Source organism: Ornithorhynchus anatinus, chromosome 1 (genome assembly GCF_004115215.2).
Source record: "Ornithorhynchus anatinus isolate Pmale09 chromosome 1, mOrnAna1.pri.v4, whole genome shotgun sequence".
Classification (NCBI taxonomy): domain Eukaryota; kingdom Metazoa; phylum Chordata; class Mammalia; order Monotremata; family Ornithorhynchidae; genus Ornithorhynchus; species Ornithorhynchus anatinus.
In genome coordinates this window covers 3,479,985-3,503,322 of record NC_041728.1, presented here as the reverse complement: position 1 = coordinate 3,503,322, position 23,338 = coordinate 3,479,985, and the positions used below count along the sequence as shown (strand labels likewise).

General features: G+C 45.7%; 1 long non-coding RNA gene across 1 annotated transcript; it reads right to left on the bottom strand.

Moving 5' to 3' along the window:
• Window positions 1-5,074: 5,074 nt before the first annotated feature.
• Window positions 5,075-5,422, bottom strand: LOC120638268. Its single transcript, XR_005659837.1, has 2 exons — window positions 5,303-5,422; window positions 5,075-5,198 (listed from the first exon to the last, which is right to left on the bottom strand). It is a non-coding gene; the product is annotated as an uncharacterized LOC120638268 (long non-coding RNA).
• Between the last annotated feature and the right edge of the window lie 17,916 nt (window positions 5,423-23,338).

Genomic DNA, 23,338 nt, shown 5'->3' with positions numbered 1-23,338 from the left:
TCCCTCCCTCTTTCTTCTCTCTCCCTCTTTCCCTCCCTCCCTCCCTCCCTCCCTCCTCCTGTCCTCTCAGGGGGTTAGATCTCTCAAGACCCAAGTTAAAGGCAGCAAATACCTGGAAGTGGTCCTGAAATCCCAGCCAGAGTGATCCGAGATGGGCTGAAGAGGAAGCAGCAGGGGTGGGGGCGAGGGAGGGATGTCCTCCCCTCCCCCAAGTCAGCTCGGAAAGGGCTTCCTGGGCCAATGAGCACATCTAGCCCAGGGCAAGTGGCAACCTGTGCATCTGATCCTTGGCCTGTTCCCAGCAGCTGCAGGTGAGGCTGCTCACCTGGAAACAAGCAGAGGCTAATGAGCTCTGGCCTGGGAGTCAGAAGGACCTGGGTTCTAATCCCCGCTCTGCCACATGTCTGCTGTGTGACCTAGGGCAAGTCATTTCACTTCTCGACACCTCAATCACCTCACCTGTAAAATGGGGATTAAGACCGTGAACCCCCTGTGGGACAGGGACCGTGTCCAGACTGATTTGCTCATTTCTACTCCAGAGATTGAATCTCTCAGGATGGCATCTGGACAGTTTCCAGTCCTCTACCATTCTCGGGTACGGGAGGAAGAGTCAAACAGAGGCCTGTCCATTCCATTCCTAGCTCGGACAGTGGCTAGAGAGTGGAAGGCCATCTGCTACGAGTCAAAACTTCCCTGTGCTGGACAGCAGCGGCATGGGAGAGAGTCGAGGGTGGAGACTCGAGTTTACTGTGCAAAAGGCGACAGTGTTAAACCGCTTCCGGATTTTTACCAAGAAACTCTCTGGATCCACTACTAGAATGATTGCAGAGGGAGGTGGGGTGTTGTGGGAGAGATCCGTCCATGGACTCGCTATGGGTTGGAGAAGACTCAAGGGCATAAGATGAGAGAATGGGCAGAGCACTGTATTAGGCACTTGGGAGAGTACGACAGGGTAAGCAAGCAAGTTCCCACCAGATTTCAAACAGGGCCAGGACAGCCCTGTTCTTTATCAGCCTGCCCATGCTCCGGGGATTTTATTCCCCACATATACACACTTTCTATTTTTTAAGGTATTCGTCAAGAACTTCCTATGTGCCGGGCTCTGTACAACGTTCCGGGGTAGATACAAGCTAATCAGTTTGGACACCATCCCTGTCCCATGTGGGGTTCACAGTCTAAATAGCTATTGTACTCTCCCAACCGCTTAGTACACTGCTATGGACACAGTAAACATTCAATAAACGCGATTGACTGACCGAGGGAGAAAAGATATTGAATCCCCATTTTACAATTGAAGAAACTGAGGCAGAGAATAATTAAAATGGTGGTGTTTGTTAAGCGCTTACTGTGTGCCAGACACCGTACTGGGGTGACTACAAGCTCCACCTGGGGCACCTTGTATCCCCCCCCGCCAGCGCTCAGAACAGGGCTTTGCACATAGTAAGCCCTTAACAAATACCATTATTATTATTACAAGCAAACGGGGTTGCTTTGAAATCCACATGGGGTTCACAGTCTCAACCCCCATTTTCCCGCTGAGGCCCGGGGACATGGCCAAGGTCGCACAGCAAGCAATTGGTGGAGGCGGGATTAGAACCCAGGTCCCTCTGACTCACAGGCCCAGGCTCTTCGGACGGCGACGCTGCTCTAGTGCAGCACGTGGGTGTTAGAGTTGCGGCGGCCGCTCAGCTGGGAAGGGGGCCGGCGACAATGCCACAGGTTGCCACGAGGTGGCGGTAATAATAATAATGATAATAATGATGGTATTTGTTAAGCGCTTACTATGTGCAAAGCACTGTTCTAAGCGCTGAGGGGGGATACAAGGTCATGAGGTTATCCCACGTGGGGCTCACAGTCTTAATCCCCATTTTACAGATGAGGGAACTGAGGCCCAGAGAAGTGAAGTGACTTGCCCACAGTCACACAGCTGACAGGATTAGAACCCATGACCTCTGACTCCCAAGCCCCTGCTCTTTCCACTGGAGCCACGCTGCTTCAATAACAGTAATAATAATAATAATGATGGCATTTGTTTAGCACTTAGCTATGGGCATAGCACTGTTCTAAGCACTGGGGCGGATAGAAGGTAATCGGGTTGTCCCACGTGGGGGTCACAGTCTTAATCCCCATTTTCTCACAGCGTGGCTCAGTGGCAAGAGCCCGGGCTTGGGAGACAGAGGTCATGGGTTCGAATCCCGGCTCTGCCACTTGGCAGCTGTGTGACTGTGGGCCAGTCACTTCACTTCTCTGTGCCTCAGTTACCTCATCTGTAAAATGGGGGTGAAGACGGTGAGCCTCAGGTGGGACAGCCTGATTACCCTGTATCTACACCAGCGCTTAGAACAGTGCTCTGCACATAGTAAGCGCTTAACAAATACCAACATTATTACTATTATTATTATTAATCCCTATTTACCGATGAGATAAATTGGGCGCAGAGGAAAAAGCAAATTAATTATAATAATAATGGCACATGTTAGGTGCTTACTATGTGCCTCAATCCCCAAGCAAATCGGGTTAAACACAGTCCCTATCCCACATGGGGATCACCATCTCAGTAGTCTCCTAAGGACTTAGTACAGTGCTTTGCACACAGTAAGCGCTCAGTAAATATGATTAATAATAATAATAATAATAATAATAATAATCCCCACTTTACAGATCAGCAAACCCAGGCCCAGAGAAGTAAAGTGACTTGCTCACGGTCACCCAGCAGACAAGGACTTAGTACAGTGCTAAGCACTTGGTACAGTGCTCAGTGCATTTGTAATTTATTTATATTAATGTCCATCTCCCTCCCTCTAAGACTGTAAGCTCACTGCGGGCAGGGAAAGCGTCCGTTTACCGTTATATCGTACTCTCCGCAGTGCTTAATCCAGTGCTCTGAACACAGTAAGTGCTCAGGAAATACGACTGAATGAATTGTCTGTCGGATATGAAGAGGGAGGGCATTTCAGGCCAAAGGCAGGACTTGGGAGAGAGGTCGGTGGGGAAATAAAGTCAGGGCAGGAGGAGAATTATTTCAGAGTCTGAGGCTCGATGGAGTTTGAAGCTGATAGTCTTGTCTCCTAAGGCTTTCTAGCTCGACTTCATTTTCTGAGGATTTTGAATCAAGTCCTTAGATGGTGTATTACCTAACGAGGACCCTGACACTGAGGAATACGGGGTTGGCTGAATAAAAATATCACAAGGAAAACAGAACAAAATTAAAAGTTTTATGCATTTCCCTGAATCCACCTGACCTCGGGGGTCAGGGTTGGGAAAATCAGAAACTGCAGAAGCAGCGTAATTTTTTTTTATGGTATTAAGCACTTACTTTGCAGCAGGCACTGTACTAAGCCCTGGGGTAGATCCAAGCTAATCAGGTTGAACGCAGTCCATATCCCAGGTGGGGCTCCCGGTCTTAAATCCCCCATTTTAGGGAGGAGATAACTGAGGCCCAGAGACGTGAAGCGATTTGCCACCCAGCAGACAAAGGGGAAAACTAGGATTCAAACCCAGGTGCTTCTGACTCCCAACCCCAAGCTCTATCCACTAGGTTACATTGCTTCTCGTGATAAACAGAATTTCCACTGAAGCAGTAAAGAAAGAAAAAATCTCTTCCTTGTGGTCAATTCTATTTAGACTCTCTAAAATCCTAATGGAAAGGAGAGTGATCTATAGATGAGTAATTGGGAAGGGAATGAATTGATAAATGAGCAATCCCACTAACAAAGGAAACGCTAAAGTGCTAATAGGGTGACACTAAATGATGGATTTCAAAACCATCTGACCAAAATATAAAACGAATTCACTGTGACACCAATCCAACATTGGTCTGCTGTTTGTTTCAGATACGGAGACTGAATCATTCATCGATGGAAATGGTGAAAATCCACTGAATTACCAGAAATAATTGGGAAGAAGTGAGGCCTAATGGAAAGAGTATGGGTCTGGGAGTTAGAGGACCTGTTTTCTGATCTTCGCTCTGCCACTTGCCTGCTGTGTGGCCTTGGGCGAGTTAATTAACTTCTCTGTGCTTCAATTTCCTCATCTCTAAAATAAGGATTAAAGCTGTGAATGCCATGTGGGACCTGATTAGCACGTATCTATCCCAGCACTTAGTACAGTGCCCGGCACATAGTAAGTGCCTAATCGGTCCCGTTAAAAAAATAAAATATCTCCCTCCCAAAAATGTCCTCTCTATGGAGTTGACATCAGAAAGGCAGGTCAATTTTTCCCTTGGGTTCTGGCTCTGCTGTTACCACCTCAACTTTTGCGTAATATCTTGGCTCATTCATTTAATTGTACTTATTGAGCGTTTACTGTGTGCAGAGCACTGTACTAAGCTCTTGGGAGAGTACAACTCAGCAATAACAGTCACATTCCCTGCCCACAATGAGTTCATTCATTCATTCAATAGTATTCACTGAGCGCTTACTATGTGCAGAGCACTGTACGAAGCACGTGGAATGTACAAATCGGCAACAGATAGAGACAGTCCCTGCCCATTGACGGGCTTACAGTCTAGTCGAGTTTACAGGCTTACCCAAATTTATCTAGTGAAAGCTTTAATAAGAAGAGATGCTTGACAATATTATAACCATTCCGTGCTCTACACTTCTCAACTGGGTTTTATTGTACTGTCCCAAGCACTTGATACACCCAGGTAAGCACTCAGTAAATACAATCGGTGATGATCAATTACTAAAGCTACAAGCCATTTTACTTTTAGGCAGGAAGAAATTTGAACCCCATTAGTTTCTTTTTAGGTTCCATGGCCACTCACTTATTACTACTTTAGTCCTTAACAAATACCAGAATTATTATTACTATTACTTTATGGACAGGATGGACCTTGTGCCTCCTTTATTTCCATGCCTGTCTCCTCTAGACTACAAGCTCCTTGTGGTAGAGATCCCATGTCTACCAAGTCTGTTGTATCATCCTCTCCCAAGCATTTAATACAGTGCTCTGCACCCAGTAAGCGCTCAGTAAATACCACTGATGAATCGATTAGCCTGGAAGCTGCAAGTTTTGTGTGGAGTGTACGTATGTGGTGGGAAATGCATTGTGTAACACAGACCAAGTGCAATTCATTCAATCGTATTTATTAAGCGCTTACTGTGTGCAGAGCACAATGAAATTCTGAGCAGCTTCTTCACTCTGACCCCGGCTTCCTGTTCAGAGTCTGCTCTCATCGGAGACGGCTCACAAACCTAGGTATAATAATAACAATAACGGTAAGTGCTTAAAAATACTACTCTATGTTATTATTATTGTTAGGCATTCCTTCATTCAATCATATTTATTGAGCACTTACCGCATGCAAAGCACTGTACTAAGCCCTTGCATTCTCTTACGCTGTCGCGTCGTCACATCTCCATGGACACATCTCTCCCAGAACGCCCCACCTCCATCTGCCATCGTTCCGGTAGTGGATTCAGAGGGTTTTCTTTAAAAATCTTTAAAAATCAAAGCATAGTGTAGTGGATAGAGCACGGGCCTGGGAGTTAGAAGGTCATAGGTTCTAATCCCAGCTCCACCACTCGTCTGCTGTGTGACCAGTAGTGGATTCAGAGAGTTTTCTTTAAAAATCTGGAAGTGGTTGACCATCGCCTTCTTCTGCCCAGTCAACTTGAGTCTCCACCCTCGACTCTCTCCCGGGCCGTCGCTGCCCGGCACGGAGGAGTTTTGACTTGTAGCCGATGGCCTTCCCCTCGCTAGCCACTGGCCAAGCTAGGAATGTGACTGGACAGGCCTCTGCTTGACTCTCCCTCCCTTAGTCGAGACTGGTAGAGGACTGGAAACTCTCCAGATGCCACCCTGAGAGGGGATTAAGCATTCATTTCATTCATTCAATCGTATTTATTGAGCATTTACTGGGTGCAGAGCACTGTACTAACCGCTTAGAAAATACAGTTCGGCAACAAATAGAGACAATCGAGTACAATATAATAATAAACAGACCATGAGCTTACAGTCTAGAGGGGGGAGATAGATGTTATTATAAACAAATTACAGCTATGTAAATATTGTTTTTATCTAAACTTTAGGCTCATTCAGGGGCAGGGAACGTGACTGCTAATTCGGTTGGTTTGCACTCTCCTAAGTACTTAGTACAGAGAAGCAGGGTGGCTTAGTGGAAAGAGCCCGGGCTTGGGAATCAGAGGTTGTGGATTCTAATCCCGGCTCCGCCACCTATCAGCTGTGTGACTTTGGGCAAGTCACTTCACTTCTCTGTGCCTCAGTTTCCTCATCTGTAAAATGGGGATTAAGACCGTGAGCCCCACGTGGAACAACTTGATTCCCCTCTATCTACCCCAGCGCTTAGGATAGTGCTTGGCCCATAGTAAGTGCTTAACAAATACCGTTATCATTATTATTATTATTACAGTGCCTTGCACATAGTAAGCACTCCATAAATACCACTGATTGATTGTCACCAGCCCATGATGGAGACTGACTGACTGCTAAAGAGTTGTCCCTGGAAATACCTGTATTTAAAAAAAATGTTTATAGTATTTGTTAAGAGCTTGTGTACTAAGCACTGGGGTAAACAAAAGGTTGGACACAGTCCACATCTCACACGGGGTTCCCAGTCTTCCTAGATGCCGTCGTTGCCTAGGAAACAGAATTCTGAGTCTGCGTTCGAGCTCTGTGTTGTCAATAATATGTTTCCCTGGTGCAAGCGGTTTTCTTTAGATCTGTCACCTAGGGACTGTATCTAACCCGATTATTTTGTGTCTACCCTAGTGCTTAATTCAGTGCTTGGCATAAACCGTTGCTATTATTGTTATTGTCATCATCATTATTGTTATTATTAATAACAATGTTGGTATTTGTTAGGCGCTTACTATGTGCAGAGCACTGTTCTAAGCGCTGAGGGAGATACAGGGTGATCAGGTTGTCCCACGTGAGGCTCACAGTCTTAATCCCCATTTTACAGATGAGGGAACTGAGACACAGAGAAGTGAAGTGACTTGCCCATAGTCACACAGCTGACAAGCGGCAGAGCCGGGATTCGAACCCATGACCTCTCACTCCCAAGCCCGTTCTCCTTCCACTGAGCCACGCCGCTTCCTACCAGTCCACGGTGAAGCCTGGCTGCCTACAGAGCCGAAGCAGCATAGTGTAGTGGATACAGCCCGGGCCTGGGAGTCAGAAGGACATGGGTTCTAATCCCGGCTCCACCACTCGTCTACTGTGTGACCTTGGGCAAGTCATTTCACTTCTCCATGTCTCAATTACCTCAGTTATCTCATCTGTAAAATGGACATTGAGACTGTGAGCCCCACATGGTGAAGGAAGTGTGTCCATTCTGATTTGCTTGTATCCACCCCAGGGCTTAGAACAGTGCCTGGCACATAGTAAATGCTTAACAAGTACTATTATTATTATTATTATTATCATTGGTAGTCCCTGATAGCACCTCTATTTTTTTAATTAGATTTTTTTACTGGCGTTCGTTAAGCACCGTACTTCGCGCCGGGGTGGTTACCAGGTTGCACAGGGCACATGTGTCAAGCGTACTCACAGCCTTAATCCCATTTTATAGATGAGATAACTGATGAGGTAACCCCTCTAGCCTATAAACTCCCTTCTAGACTGTGAGCTCACTGTGGGCAGGGAATGTGTCTATGGGTCTCCCAAGCACATAGTAGGCACTCAATAAATAGGACTGAATGAATGACTGAGGCACAGAAAAGCTAAGTGACTTACCCAAGGTCGTACAGCAGAGACCACTAGTCCTAATTATAGCTACTCTTAACAGATACCTTCAGAGCTTCCGATGATACGCTCAGCCATGGAATCCCTGAGACTTGTATTCACTGAACATTTGCTCGGCGAAGAGCACTGTACTAAGCGCTTAGGACGATAGAGCTAGGAGGCGATTTCCCTGCCCTTAAGGAGCTTTCGATCTAGTGGGAAGGCCCCTAAAATGAATTACTAAGTGGAAACGTCCATGCCTTGATCTCGTCTGTCTTATTGCCAACCTCTTGCCTACATCCTGCCTCTGGCCTGGAAATCCCTTGCCCTTCATACCCAAGAGACCACCACTCTTCCCACCTTCAAAGCCTTATTAAGGCTTCATCTCCTCCAAGAAGCCTTCCTGGATTAAGCCCGCTTTCTCCAACTCCCTCTCCCTTCTGCATGGTCTATGCACATGGCTCTGACCCCTTTGGACACTTAGTAGTCACCCCACCCTCAGCCCCACGGCGTAAACTCTTTATATTACTCTCTGTCTCTCACTGTGGGCAAGGATGTGTCGGACAACTCTGTTGTACTGTACTCTCTCAAGGGCTGAGTACAGTAAATGCCCAATAAATTCCATTGATTGATTAATTGTTAAAGATATAGACATAAATGCCACTCTGGGGTGGGAGATAATAATAATGATAATTCTGGTACTGGGTAAGTGCTTCCTATGTGCCAGAAACTGTACTAAGCGCCGGGGTGGATGCAACCAAATCGGGTTGGACACAGTCCCCGTCCCTCATGGGGCTCACAGTTTCAATCCCCATTTTACAGTTGAGGGAACTGAGGCCCAGAGAAGTGAAGTGATCTGCCCAAGGACATACAGCAGACCAGTGGTGGAGTCGGGATTAGAACCCATGACCTTCTGACTCCCAGGCCCGTGCTCTATCCATTAGGCCACGCTGCTTGTGACATGGAAGAACTGGGGGGAAATAGAGTGGGAGAGATTCATCAGGCAAGGTCTTTATGGGAGAATTTTCCAGAAGAATAATAATAATGTTAATAATAATGGTGGTATTTGTTCATTCATTCATTCATTCATTCAATAGCATTTATTGAGCGCTTACTATGTGCAGAGCACTGTGCTAAGCGCTTGGGATGAACAAGTCGGCAACAGATAGAGACGGTCCCTGCCGTTTGACGGGCTTACGGTCTAATCGGGGGAGATGGACAGACGAGAACGATGGCAATAAATAGAGTCGAGGGGAAGAACGTCTCGTAACAACAATGGCAACTAAATAGAATCAAGACTAAATAGAATCAAGACTAAATAGAATCAAGCGCTTACTATGTGCCGAGCACTGTTCTAAGCGCTGGGGGAGATGCAGGGTGATCAGGTTGTCCCACCTCATTTTACAGATGAGGTCACTGAGGCACAGAGAAGTGAAGTGACTTGCCCACAGTCACACAGCTGACAAGTGGCAGAGCTGGGATTCGAACTCATGACCCCTGTCTCCCAAGCCCGGCCTCTTTCCCCTGAGCCATGCTGCTTCTCGAGCAGAGTCTGGATTGAGGTCTCTTATTGAGGTTTCGGCATTACTTGTGTCTACCGCAACGCTTAGTGCATATTAAGCACTTAATTTCCTCTAGACTAGAAAGTCCTATTAGCAGGAATCGTGTCTACCAATTCTGTTGTATTATATTTACGTGCTTAGTCATAAAAATAATAATGATGGTGATATATATTAGGCACTTGCTATGTGCCAGGCACCGTACTAAGCGCTGGGATAGATTAAAACCAATCAGACTGGACACAGTCCCTGTCCCACATAGGGGTCACGGTCTCGATCCCCGTTTTACAGGTGAGGTAACTGAGGCCCAGAAAAGTGAAGCCACTTACCTCCTACTGACCCCGTGAGCCCCATGAGGGACAGGAACCGGGTCCAAACTATTCAACTTGTATCTGCCTCACTGCTTGAAACCAGCGTTTGAAGCAGCGTGGCTTAGTGGAAAGAGCCCGGGCTTGAGAGTCCGAGGTTGTGGGTTCTAATCCCGACTCCGCCACTTATCAGCTGTGTGACTTTGGGCAAGTCACTTCTCTGGGCCTCAGTGACCTCATCTGTAAAATGGAGATGAAGGCTGTGAGCCCCAAGTGGGACAACCCGATTACCTTGTATCTACCGCCGTGCTTAGAACAGTGCTTGGCACATAGTAAGCGCTTACCAAATACTAACCTTATTATTATTATTATCATATAGTAAACGCTTAACAAATACCAAAAAAATAAAAATTTTAAAAAAGGAAGCTTGGAGCTGATGATCACTTGCCTTGGAGCAGAGTTGAATGTGATGCCCGACGGAGCCTCTGGGTGTCAGGAGAAGGTAGTTTCCAAAAAATAAGCCCACAGAATAAGCTATAAATTGCCCATTGATTTAAAGACATTTACAACACAAAATTAGAAAGACCCAAGCTTAATTTATTTTTTTACTTTGGGCAGCTATGGGATTTTTTTCTGGCCGAGTACTTGGGTAAATGGAAAATTTTGAAGTTTAATTCCGGGCTCTGGAACAGGAACAGGACGATTCCCCAAGCCACTAAGCCCAGATGGCAGAAAGACGGCATAATTGACGTTTGAGAGAGCGTTGGACTCTCCCATTAGCTTAGGTTTGTAGGGAAGTAGCGTGGTCCAGTGAAAAGAGCACAGAAGTGAGTGGTAAATCGGGAGTTATCGGGTTCTAATCCTGGCCCTAGCATCGCTTGCTGGGTGACCTTGAGTAAGTCACTTCGCTGCCCTGTGCCTCAGTTTCCTCATCTGCAAAATGGGAATTGAATACCTGTTTCCCTCCTCCTCGGACCAGGAGTCCCATACGGGCCAAGGACTGTCTGATAAACTTGTATTCTATTTACCCCAGCGTTGAGTACAGTGCTTGGCACATAGTAAGCACTTCGCAAATCCCTTATCATTCTTGTTATTATGATTATTAGTTTCTTGTTATTACATCGCAGAATCATCTTCCTCTCCATGGCAGGTGGTCGCTGAGGGGTTGGTGGAGAGGTGAAGATGGCAGAAAGCTTCTGCTTTCAAGGGAAGCAACATCAGATGGTCACAGAGTTCCGGGCCGTTGGGGTCGATACAGAAACTGTCTAGTCGTCAAGCCGATCCTAAAAGCAACAATACTCCTAATAATAATAATGATAATATTTGTTAAGCGCTTACTATGTGCCGAGCATTGATCTAAGATCTGGGATAGGTACAAGGTACTCAGGTTGTCCCACGTGGGGCTCACAGTCTTAATCCCTATTTTCCAGATGAGGGAACTGAGGCCCAGAGAAGTGACTTGCCCAAGGTAATAATAATACTGTGGTATTTGCTAAGCGCTTACTATGTGCCAAGCACTGTAATAAGGGTTGGGGTGGATACAAGCAAATTGGGTTGGTCACAGTCCCTGTCCCATTTGGGGCTCACAGACTCAATTGCCTATTGCTCTGTTGCACTCTCCCAAGCGCTTGATGAGGATGATGGTATCTGTTAAGCGCTCACTATGTGCCAAGCACTGTTCTAAGCGCTGGGGATAGATGCAAGGTAATGAGGTTGTTCCAAGTGGGGCTGACAGTCTTAATCCCCATTTTACAGATGAGGGAACTGAGGCACAGAAAATTTAAGTGACTCACCCAAGGTCACACAGCAGACAAGTAGCACAGCCGGGATTAGAACCCACGACCTCTGACTCCCAAGCCCGAGCTCTTTCCACTAACCCACGCTAAGGGCTTAGTGCTGACAGGCTGATTGGCAGAACCAAGATCAAGTTACGCTATATTATCTAATCAGGTCACCTCCCTGAAGGAGACTTTTTTTTCATTTTGTCTCCTGAGACTTGCCCCTGTATTCAGGTACAGCTCTGTTCCTTGAAAATATGGGTATATCAGAAAAAAGTGGTATTATCATTATTATTATTATTATTATCCAGCGCTTAGAACAGTGCTTGGCACTTAGTAAGAGCTTAACAAATACCATCATCATTATTATTATTATTATTCTATAAATGGGGATCTATAATCTCCAGAAAAATAATTTGAAATTCCTTTACGTGCTCTAGACTTTTACATTTAACATTCGCTCTTGTTTAATCCCTGTTAAAATAATTCAAAGCAAGACAGCAGATCATTAACTAAGTATGAGAATTTACAGTATGATTATGAATCTTAACAAGAGGGTACAAAAAAAAATTTGCATTCCACTGGCTGGGTTCATGTTTTTTCTACTTTAGTGAAGAATTTGTCCAATTTAGGTTAAACAATATAGCCTTCCTCTCATCTTCATAAAGTACCTTCTACCAGGCTAGTTTTTTCTGAACACCTCTTCATACCTTTTAACTCCTCTTTCCATTAGAGTCTTCTTCAATCATTTTCATAAACTCCTCTTCTTTTTAAATTGATGCAAGACGCGCAAATCTTCCAGTTTTAACTGATGATGAAGTACCCATAACTTTCTTAATGCCTTTGTGAAAAGAGCAGGGGGCCACATGGCAGACACTGGGTGGCCTTAACTTCTCTCTGCCTCAATTTTCTCTTCTGTAAAATGGGAATAAAATACCTCGTCTCCCTCCCTTTTAGACTGTGAGCCCCATGCAGGACCGGGCCCATATCCAATCAGATTACCTTATATCTACCCCAGATCTTATTATTATTACTGGCATGCTAAAAATAGGGATCCACAATCGCTAGAAAAATAATATAATAATAATAATAATGTTGGTATTTGTTCAGCGCTTACTATGTGCAGAGCACTGTTCTAAGCGCTGGGGGAGATACAGGGTCATCAGGTCGTCCCACGTGAGGGTCACAGTTAATCCCCATTTTACAGATGAGATCACTGAGGCACAGAGAAGTGAAGTGACTCGCCCACGGTCACACAGCTGACAGGTGGCAGAGCCGGGATTCAAACCCATGACCTGTGACTCCCAAGCCCGGGCTCTTTCCACTGAGCCACGCTGCTTCCCTGTGGTATGTGGTAATTAACAAATTATGTTATGTGGTATCTCTCTGTGGTAATTAACAAATACCACAACTATTATTATTATAATTATTATTATTATTATAGTTGGGGTATTTGTTAAGCACGTACTATGTGCCTGGCACTGTTCTAAGCACCAGGGTAGATCCAAGCTAATCAAGTTGGACACAGTCCATGTCCCACATGGGGCTCACAGTCTTCATCCCCATTTTACAGATGAGGTAACTGAGGCACAGAGAGGTTTAGTGACTTGCCCAAGGGCAAGTCCCTTCACTTCTCCATGCCTCACTTTCCTCTTCTGTAAAATGGGAATTGCATACCTGTTCTCCCTCCTACTTAGACTGTGAGCCCCATTTGGGGACAGGGACAGGGTCTGACCTGATTATCTTCCATCTCCTCCAGCGTTTAGAAAAGGGTTTGGCACATAATAAGCTCTTAACAAATATCACAATTATTATCATCTGTTTTGGCACCTTGCAATGAAGGTTTCGTGTTGTCGAGGTATCGAACAATAACAGCTGAATCTCGGAATAGCTATAACTTGAGTTAGGACCTGAAGACATTATTCATTCCATTCATTCAGTCATATTTATTGAGTGCTTACTACGTGCAAAGCACTGTACTAAGCACCTGGGAGAGTGCAACAACAGACACAGGAGCCTGAGTAAAAACTTTGTTGAATTTGCTGAAGCCGATTCATTTTACCAAAGATTAGCCAACCCCAAATCCTCCCAGTTTCTGCTTTCGAAGGGAAATCCCTGGTAGATGATTTCAAAAAATGATTTCCCTCTGTGTCCAGTTCTTTGACTAACTCCAGATCCTAAGAAAGTTGAGCACGGCAATCGTGGATTTCCTCAACTGCGATCGAACCAAGAACTTCCCCGGTGCCAAGATCAACACAAATTCCGGAAAGTGGCCGGCATTCCTTGGATTTCCTCTGAGGGAAAAGCATCCCTAATAGAGGCTACACCAAAGAAAGATGTGAACCAGCGAGGGAAGCTACAGAGGAAACTAGCCGAAGCCAAATAAAAAAAGCAGGAACAGAAATCTAAAAATACCTCCGGGATAGTTTACTCCATCCATGGGTTCCTAGCATTCCTTTCGTATTGTGCCACGTTTCTCCAGGAACATGCTAAGGATTGTTTGGATTTAAATAGCGCTTCGATGTTTGTTCTTCAAAAATAGACTCTCTCTTAACAGCACCGTGGGATATTCCCAAGGAATCTTCTTTTGATTTCATGGTTGATCACTGGTGGGTTTCTTAAAGAAGCTTCGGGTACCCAGATACTTGGATCACTTTCCGATTAAACTAATGATTCCGAATTTATCTTTAAGCCCACCTGCAAAATCTGAGCTCCGATCTGCAATGGAGAATGGGAAACACCAAGGTATCAGCAATCCAAGAGTTGACGAGAGGGTATCCCTTTTAGGCTGTAAGATCCCTGTGGGCAGAGAACGTGTCTACCTCCCAAGCACTTAGTACAGCGCTCTGCGGAAAGAGCCCGTGCCTGCGAGTCAGAAGGTCATGGGTTCTAATCCCAGCTCCACCACCTGTCTGCTGTGTGGCCTTGGGTGAGTCACTTCTCTGGGCCTCGGTTCCCTCATCTGTAAAAAGGGGATTGAGACTGTGACCCCCCACGTGGGACAGGGACTGTGTCCAACCCGATTTGCTTGTGTCCACCCCAGCGCTTAGTACAGTCCTTGGCATAGAGTAAGCGCTTAAGAAATTCCACCACACGGTAAGGGCTTGATAAATAACGATTGATTTTTATTTTCACCATTTGCGTGTGAATGAATTGTCCCACCCACCGACTGAAACTTTGAACGTATGAGCTGAACGTGTCTGTTAAGTGAGTTGGATTCGGACGAGCAATTTCCCAAGGGCACTGACCATCCCAGCCTGGAATGGCAGTTGATGCAGGGAGAGGAGTCGGGGAGGTGTCCCTTCCCAAGCATTTATAAAAAGGGAATATTAAAAATAGAATTTAATAATAATAATAATGGTATTTGCTAAGCCCTTACTATGTGCCAGGTACTGTACTGAACACTGGGTGGATACAAGCAACTCAGGTTGGACACAGTCCCTAGCCCATGTGGGGCTCACAGTCTCAATCCCCATTTTCCAGATGTGGTAACTGAGGCACCGAGAAGTGAAGTGACTTGACTAAGGTCATACAGCAGACACGTAGTGGAGCTGGGATTAGAACCCGTGACCTTCTGACTCCCAGGCCCAGGCTCTAGCAGAGGGAAAACTCCTACAAATATTGACTCCTGCTGAAAAGAAGAGCAAAGTGGCCTAGTGGAAAGAGTATGGGTCTAGGAGTCAGAGGACCTGGGTTCTAATCTCAGTTGTGCCCATTGCTTGCTGTGTGACCTTGAGCAAGTCACTTAACTTCTGTAGGCCTCAGTTTCCTCAACTGTAAAATAAGGATTCAATCTTCCTCCCTCCTACTTAGTCTATGAGTCCCGTGAGGGACAGGGACTGTGAAAATACCCCAGCGCTCAGAACAATGCTTAACTCACAGTAACAGCTTTATAAATATCATTAGAAAAAAGATGTTGGGGGGGATTGAATGTATAGGTACTATATGCTGTATCTATGAAGTAACCCTTCCCCTCCACTAAACATCTAATACTACGATTGGGAATTACCCATATGTAATATAAAATCTCTTTGGAGCCTTTAAAACCTTAATGTGGGGTTTCATTTGAAATATTCAAAAACTAATAGAATAGTCATTAAGAGTAAAATATATCAATCAACAAATGGAATTTATTGAGCACTTTCTCTGTGCAGAGCTCTGTACTAAACTCTTGGGAGAGTCCAATACAACAGAGGTGGTAGACACATTCCTTGGCTATAACTGTATTTTTAAGCATTCTGTGCTTGCCAGACACTGTGTTCCAATCCCAGCTCTGCCACGTGTCTGCTGTGTGACCTTGGGTAAGTCGCTTAACTTCTCTGTGCTTCAGTTACCTCATCTGTAAAATGGGGATTAAGAAGGTGAGCTCCATGTGGGACAGGGACTGTAACCAACCTGAACAACTTGTAACTATCTCAGTGCTTAGAACGGTGCTCGGCACATTATAAGCGCTTAACAATTGCTATTAGTATTATTATTATTATTACTAAGCTAAAAGGTATATGGAAAATAAATCAAACATGGATCCAGAAGGGGCTCACTTTCTAAGACACATTTAATGTCCATTAATGTCCCAAGTAAAAAGCTTCATTTTTCATCCCTCACTCTCCGGTCAATTTATTAGAACAAATACCTCTCGCCGTGAATAAATGGTTCTGTTTTCTGAACTCCTGTCAGGGCACCTTCCCTTTACATCTTCGGAAAGGTCCAACCGGAAGTCCTCGTGAAATCTGTCGAATAATCCCTTCCGACTTATTCATTCCTGTCTTCCACCGGCCCAGCAAAAACAGGAAATATTTACCAACTTCACAGGTGTCAGGAAATACTCTCCAAACACTCTGGAATCTTACACCACCCCTTGAAATAGCTGGCGAGACTTCGTACAGGTGGTCGAGCTACTGTATATTCAAAGTGACCTTTGGCTCTGATTTTGGCATATAAATTTCAGGGGCTCAAACAACTTGCGCATCGTGAGAAACGTTAGTGTTAGTGATCGGTTTCAGAAGAGCGGGGCCGCTTTTGTTACAGGGTTAATGACCCAAGTAGTGATCCTAAAATAATAATAATGACAACTGTAGTATTTGTTAAGCACTTACTACATTCCAGGCACGCAAATCGGGTTGGACACAGTCCCTGTCCCACAAGGGGCTCACAGTCTCAATCCCCATTTTACAGATGAGGGAACTGACGCCCAGAGAAGTGAAGTGACTTGCCCAAGGTTACACAGCAGACAGGCGGAGGAGTCGGGATTAGAACCCAGGTCCTCTGACTCCCAGTCCCAGGCTCTACCCACTAGGACACACTGCTTCTTAGAAAGATAGCCACAATTTTCCTAAAGCAAGGGGATTACACTCTTCACCAGTCTCACTTCATTCATTCAATCATATTTATTGAGTGCTTACTGTGTGCAGACCACTGTACTAAACACTTAGACAGTACCTTGCCCAGGACCATGGACACATACACACACATACACAGATGCACACAAACGTACACAACACACGTACACACCCATCTCCACATATACAAGAAGCAGCGTGGCTCAGTGGAAAGAGCCCAGGTTTGGGAGTCAGAGGTTGTGGGTTTGAATCCCAACTCCGCCACTTGTCAGCTGCGTGACTGTGGGCAAGTCACTTCACTTCTCTGTGCCTCAGTTCCCTCATCTGTAAAATGGGGATTAAAACTGTAAGCCCCACGTGGGACAGCCTGATGACCCTGTATCTCCCCCAGCACTCAGAACAGTGCTCTGCACATAGTAAGCATTTAACAAATACCAGCATTATTATTATTATATACCCATCCATCTTTTCCACCATCACCACTGCATTCCATCCAGGTGGCTCCTCTAGACTGTAAGCTCATTGTGGGCAGAGAATGTGTCCATTTATTGTTCTATTTTACTCTCCCAAGTGCTCAATACAGTGCCCTGCACAGTAAGCACTCAATAAATACGATTGATTGAATGAATGAATGAAAGAATAACATCCCCTAGTTCTCCAACACTCTTCTATTAAAAATATAGAAATAATGAAAATATATATTATAAAAGATTTGAATGCACTCTTTTTGTTAAACCGTCTGGGGCGTGTTGGGAAATCATTTACTTTTTTAAAAATAACATTTTTAACAGTATTTGTTAAGCACTTACTATATATCAGGCACTGTTCTAAGCCCTGGGGTAGCTACCAGATAATTGGGCTGGACACAGTCCATGTCTCACAATATTAAACCCGTTTTACAGAGGAGGTAACTGGGTACAGAGAAGTTAAATGAGTTGCCCCAGGTGACTCAAGAGACTGGAGGCAGAAAGGGGATTTGAACCCGAGTCTTTCTGACGCCAAGGCCCTGGCTCTTTCCACTAGTTCGCTGTGCTTCTCGAGTGATTTATCAAGTGACGGATGTCAGTGTTTAACGTAAGATCTACTATCCCCGCTCCACCACTTGTCAGCTGTGTGACCTTGGGCAACTCACTTAACTTCTCTGGGCCTCCGTTACCTCATCTGTAAAATGGGATGAAGACCGTGAGTCCCACCTGGGACATCCTGATTACCTTGTATCTACCCCAGAGCTTAGAACGGTGTTTGGCACATACTAAGCGCTTAACAAATACCAACATTATTATTACTACTATTATTATCTGTTATGTGTTTGTGCCATGTTCTCACCCACAGATGATATATGTAGAAACGACACATTTTAACTCAGTTTAGTCCTAATCCATGATTTGGGATGCATTGTTACATGGCTTCTATGAAATGCGATTGTTCTGATGTTGCCTAATAAACATCAGGTTAGGCTTTGTGTCTGAAAATCATATTAAGCAGCGATTCATGGAAGAGTAACACAAATTCAGCAGTAGTAGCAAGGAAAATCTGGATCAGTATATCTGAATCAGCAATGGTATCTTTATCTGATGTAGGGAATCAGTTTGCTAGTTTGCTATCGTTTGTGTGGATGTGTGGAGGAAGAATGTGTGTCTCTGATTCTTTAGCCTCCATCCCCCAATTACCTTCCCTTGATGACCAAATTGACCTCTCCACACCACCCTCTCTACTCTCTCGCTCCCCATCCCTTGGTCGATCCGGTACCACTAACCCCCGGGCCTGGATGGCCACCTCAGTCTGCCTCCTTCGCTCTCGTGCACGAGCCGCAGAGCGCTGCCGGAGGAAATCTAGATATCAGGCTGACCTCGCCCACTTCAAATTTATCCTTCCGTGCTTTAACTCTGCCCTCTCTTTTGCCCGGCAAAATTATTTCTCGATCCTTATTGACAACCGTGCCCATGGCCCTCGCTGGTTGTTCCAGATGTTTAACTCCCTTCTCAAACCCCCTGTCCCCCGCCCCCTCCATCTCTTCCCCCTGATGACCCGGCCACCTACTTTATTGAGAAAATCGAAACTATGAAGTGCGACCCCCCTAAAATCTCCCCTGCTCCTCCCCAGTCCTTCCCTCAACTCTCCCGACCTCTCCAACGGTACCTCAAGAGATCTCCTACTTTCTCCCCAAATCCACTCCTTCCACCTGCACATCCGAATCCATCCCTTCGCTCCTTATCAAAATACTTGCCCCCTCCTTTCTTTCCAACTGCCATCTTTAAATATTCACTCACCAATGGCTTCTTCCCCTCTGCTTTCAAACATGCCCATGTCTCCCCACCCTAAAAATATCCTCCCTCGACCCCACGGCTCCCTCCAGCTATCTCCCCATCTCCCTCCTACCCTTCCTCTCCAAACTCCTTGAGCTAGTCGTCTACAGCTGCTGTCTTAAATTCCACTCCTCCACTTCTCTTCTTGACCTCCTCCAATCTGGCTTCCATCCCCTTCACTCCACAGAAATCGCCCTTCCAAAGGTCACCGATGATCTCCTTCTTGCCAAAGGGATCGAGAGGTGGACAATGTCTATCAACTCTGTTATGTTGTGCTCTCCCAAGCGCTTAATACAGTGCTCTGCACACAATAAGCACTCGGTAAATACGTTTGTGTGAATACCGTGTGTGTGTGTGAGTGCTGAGAGAATGTGCTTCTGGTTTTTTCTCTCTCCTGTCTTGTTTCTTTTTGCCTCTCTTCTAGTTGTGTGTGTTTGCATGAGTGGGAGTGTGTGTGCAGGCAGGAATTGTCTCTGTTGCTTAATTGTACTTTCTAAGCGCTTAGTATAGTGCTCTGCACACAGTAAGTGCTCAATAAATACGATTGAATGAATGTCTGTGTGCAGGGAACGTGTCTAGCAACTCTGTTATACTTCACTCTCCCAAGCGCTCAGTACACCGCACGCCTGCAGTCGGGAAGTGCTCAATAAAAACAATTAAACACACGAATGAACATTGTAACTGCCAGATCTGATTAAAAATCCTTGTAGCCTCCAATTTCATTTTGTTCTATTTAATAATAGTGGGTTAGGTTGCTCACTGTTTCTCATATAATTTATTAGAAAGGTAGAGCTTTTTTGAAAAGCCTCCAGGCCTGAGCAAGAGCTTAACTCTGAGTACCTCCACTGGGTCATTCCGAATGACCCAGAAAAGGAGGTGAGAGGATCTTATAATCTTATCTGAAAAGATGCAATTTGGGTCATTTACCCTGTTGAACGCTACCAGTGGGGCAGAAGCAGCAGGGGCTGAAATGGGAGAAAAAAACAAACCCACCATCACACTGACCCTGGGCTAATTTAGGGTAGCTTTAGGTGGAACCGTATTGTATTATTATTATTACCTCTTTCCTCTGGCTGCATCTACAGGAGTTAGATTCTAAGAGCAGAGATTGAGCCTCCCAAGAGACACGATGTGGCCTAGTGGAAAGAGCTCTGGGCTGGGAGTCAGAGGACCTGGGTTCTAATCCTGGCTCTGCCACTTGTCTGCTGGGTGACCTTGGGCAAGTCACTTCACTTTTCTGGGCCTCAGTTCCCTCCTCTATAAAATGGGGATTAAGGCTGTGAGCCCCATATGGGGCAGGGATGTGTCCAACCTGATTTGCTTGCATCCATCCCAGCACCAAATCCAGTGACTGGCACACAATAAGTGCTTAATAAATACCACAGTTATTATTATTATTCTCCACTAGACCAAGGCCGCTTCTCCTCGTTGGGTGTTATTCAAAATAGGCTAAGTTGACTTCCCGAAACTTACATTCTAAACACTAAAGTTCCCAAAAACAATGCTTTTCCCCAACTTTTCAATAGACCCTGAACCTCAAAATAGTTCCGCTTAACCCGAAATGTTTGACATCCAATCCAGAGAGCTAGCCCGCCGAAATCGGTGACATTATTGATTCTTCCATCATCAGCGGTATTTATTGAGCGCTTTACTGTGTGCGGAACACTGTTCTAAGCGCTTGGTAAAAGACAATAGGACAGAGTCAGTAGACACAGTCCCTGTCAACAACGAGCTTAGAATCTATATCTTTGTCCATCTGTTCAGGAGATTTTCAGATCATTTATGTTTCTGTTAGTAGTGTGATTTTGCGGTGAGTCACTCTCCATGTCACCCTCGTTGTGGCAGCTGTTAAAATGTATTTTACTATCAGCGAATCTCCCGCTGAGAGCCTCCTTGCATTACAACCCTTAGTTATAGCTGAGTTATGAGTGTTAATTGATGACTGCAGAGAACCAGGGAACTGTAGCAGCTGCTTTTGATGTTATCCCTTTTCTGAAATCTGCTTGACTTTGTTCCAGACAAATTGTTCTTACACCAGGGACCTTGATGTAAAAACTGGGGCCATGAGAAAACCCCATCATTTCATTTAACTAATTTAAAGAGAGAGGCATATTTAACCTTAAAACACAACCCAACTAAATCCTACTCCGATCGCTTCGATGCCGATATTTTCCCGTCGCTAATCTCCGGAGACCTAAGCAATGAAATAAGCGCTTGGACGCAGGGGCTCAGATCACTCTCCATGCCGGATTTCCCTGGAGAAATGAGAACGTACCTTGACCTTTTAGGGCCTCGCTTTCCTCCCATGATGCTCAGGCTGATAGGCGCTGTAAGAAGTAACCACAGTGGATGGGAAAGCCCCTTAACAATCAGTTAACAGTCGAGTGAATTTCCCTCTTCTAGGAACTCCAGAAATTACCTACGTGATCTCTTTTTTGTTGAAGTCAAGCTAGGCCTGCCCCTTCTTAGATGCATTAACCCAAACCCCGCTCTCCCCCGTGGCTTTCAGCTTTCCTGACCCTCACCGCCCAACACACTGGATTTCTCTTCCCCCACCAATCCCATCCCGTCTCCATGGTTTCCCAACGCTTCTCCCTAACTGATTCATTCTTAATAGCTTCAGCACTGCTGAGTCACCTTGGGGACTCTGCCGTTCCAGCTGCCTCCATCGCATCCGAGCCACTTCCCCTGCTTGTGGTCCCCATCCTCTGGGGCTTTGAAACAGAGACCAGATGGAGAGAAGCGGAGGAGGAGGAGAGGAAGATTGGGGAGGGAGAGGAGGAGAAGGAGAAGAGGAGGAAGAGAAGAGAATGAGGAGGAGGAAAAGAAGAGTGGGGGGAAGAGGAGAAGAAGGAGAAAAGGAGGAAGAGAAGAGGAGGAGGAGGAGGAGGAAGAAAAGGAGGAGAGGAAAGGAGAGAAGGAAGAGAAGGAGATGGAAGAAGAGGAAGAGAAAGAGGAGGAGGAGGAAGAAGAGGAAGAGAAAGAGGAGGAGGAGGAAGAAGAGGAGGAGAAAGAGGAGAGGAGAAGGGGGAAGGAGAGGAGAAGGAAGAGCGGAAAAGGAGGAGGAGAAAGAGAAGGAAGAGGAGAGACAGAAGGAAGAAGAGAAGGAGGAGAAAGAGAAGGAGGAGAAGAAAGAGAAGGAGGAGAAGAGAAGGAGGTCAGAAATGGAAAGAGGAGGAGGAAGAGGAAGATCCACATCACTCTGCTCCCCTCCTCACTTTCTCCTTGCCTCTTCCCATTGTTTTTCTTCCTCCATCACTGCAACCATCTTCCTGCCGTGCCCCTTGCCCCTTCCCACCTGATTCCACTCGGAGGTTTGCAGCCCCAAAAGGTGGGGACAGTCAGCCAATGGAGGCAGCCGGCCCTGTAGTGAAGTGGAGTAGAGGAGAGGAGAATAGAGAAGGGACGGGAAGGGGCAGGAAGGGATGGGAAGGGACAGGAAGGGGACGGGAGGGAAGAGAAAAGAAGGGAAGGGAAGAAGAGAGGCATGGGGGGAACAGGAGACAAAGGGAGAAAGTTTAGGTTGTAAGGGGAGTGGAGAACAGGAAAGCTAAGACCCCAAAACTTGGGAAGGCCGAACTGTTGAAGGGCAGGGTTACTTTACTGACAAATTTGCAAAGATGTAAAATCTAAACTGCAGACCCTTGGAGAAGAAGTGATGTCCATCAGGCTGACGGGGAAGAAGACATCTTCCTGCTCCCTCGTAGGGACAGGGCCTGAGCTGCATCCCATGAGTCCAGGCAATGGGGCTTGAATCCACCCCTGCGCTTAGTAATAATAATGTAATAATAATAATGTTGGTATTTGTTAAGCGCTTACTATGTGCAGAGCACTGTTCTAAGCGCTGGGGGAGATACAGGGTAATCAGGCTGTCCCACGTGAGGCTCACAGTTAATCCCCATTTTACAGATGAGGTAACTGAGGCACAGAGAAGTGAAGTGACTCGCCCACAGTCACACAGCTGACAAGTGGCAGAGCCGGGAATCGAACCCATGACCTCTGACTCCGAAGCCCAGGCTCTTTCCACTGAGCCACGAAGTGCCTAGCACATAGTAAGCACTCAACAGATACCACAATCATTATTATCACTGTTAATTTATTTTCATGTCTATCTCCTCCCTCTAGGTTGTAAACTCTGACAACTGATTCCTCCCTTCTGGGAGGTGTTTTGAACTGAAGGCCGCGATCCCTAGTTTCCACTTCACACACGCCAGTGACCTCATTCTCTTTGTAGATTTGTCATGGGCAGGGAATGTGTCCAAGTGCTTAGTATAGACAGAAAGCACTCAAACAATACAGTTGATTGACATTTAAAACATGAATGACTTCTGCAAACTGTGACTGGTAAATATTAAGCAG